We start from the raw sequence: 851 nt of genomic DNA on the forward strand, positions 1-851 counted from the left end.
CCAGGCTAGCATGCCGTGGTGTGATTGCAGCTTCCTGCAGCCTCAAACTTCTGGGCTCAAGCAATGCTTCTGCCTCAGCCTCCCAAGTAACTGGCACACTCAGCTAATTTTTAAAAATGTCTTTTAGGGTGTCTCTGTCGCCGTGGCTGGAGTGCAGTGGTGTGATCATAGCTCACTGCAGCCTTGAACACCACAGCACAAGCGAGCCACCGCTGTCTCATCACCACCCCCCGCCCCACCCATACTGCATGATTCTTGATGGCTGGTCCTAGATCAGAAAAGAAATCCTATAAAGGACATTTTGGAAACAACTTGGGAAAGGAGGATATGTTCTGTGTAATTAGATAATAATTTATAACAATGTTATTATGAATTTCCTGATGTGATAATGGTATTATGGCCATCTGGGAGAATGTCCTTGGTCTCAAGAGATATATCCGGAAGTATTTAAAGCAGTTACTGTCAAATATCTGCAACTTACTTACAAATGGTGAGGAGAATATATACAATGAGCAGGCAAATGTATCCCAAATGTGATTAAATGTTAACAGCCATCGGTAAAAGTAGGTGAAGGACATAAGGCTGTTTATCTGACACTCTTCTGATATTTCTATAGGTTTGAAAGTTTTCACAATAAAAAGTTTAAGGAAAATAAATGCAAAGACAACAACCTTCAAAGAAGTCACAGTCGGGTCCAAACGATCCCTCTGTGGCACAACGGGGTTACCTGGAAACCTCCCTGCAATGACACTTTGGGGCTGTCATCTGTCAGCCTGCAGCTCTCATCCTTGTGGCTTTTCTGAATTCTCCTTTCTGTTTTTTCTGAGCTGATTCCAGACTACAAGGGGTTC

The sequence above is a fragment of the Otolemur garnettii genome, unplaced genomic scaffold (genome assembly GCF_000181295.1).
Source record: "Otolemur garnettii isolate 467f Iridium unplaced genomic scaffold, OtoGar3 scaffold00081, whole genome shotgun sequence".
Classification (NCBI taxonomy): domain Eukaryota; kingdom Metazoa; phylum Chordata; class Mammalia; order Primates; family Galagidae; genus Otolemur; species Otolemur garnettii.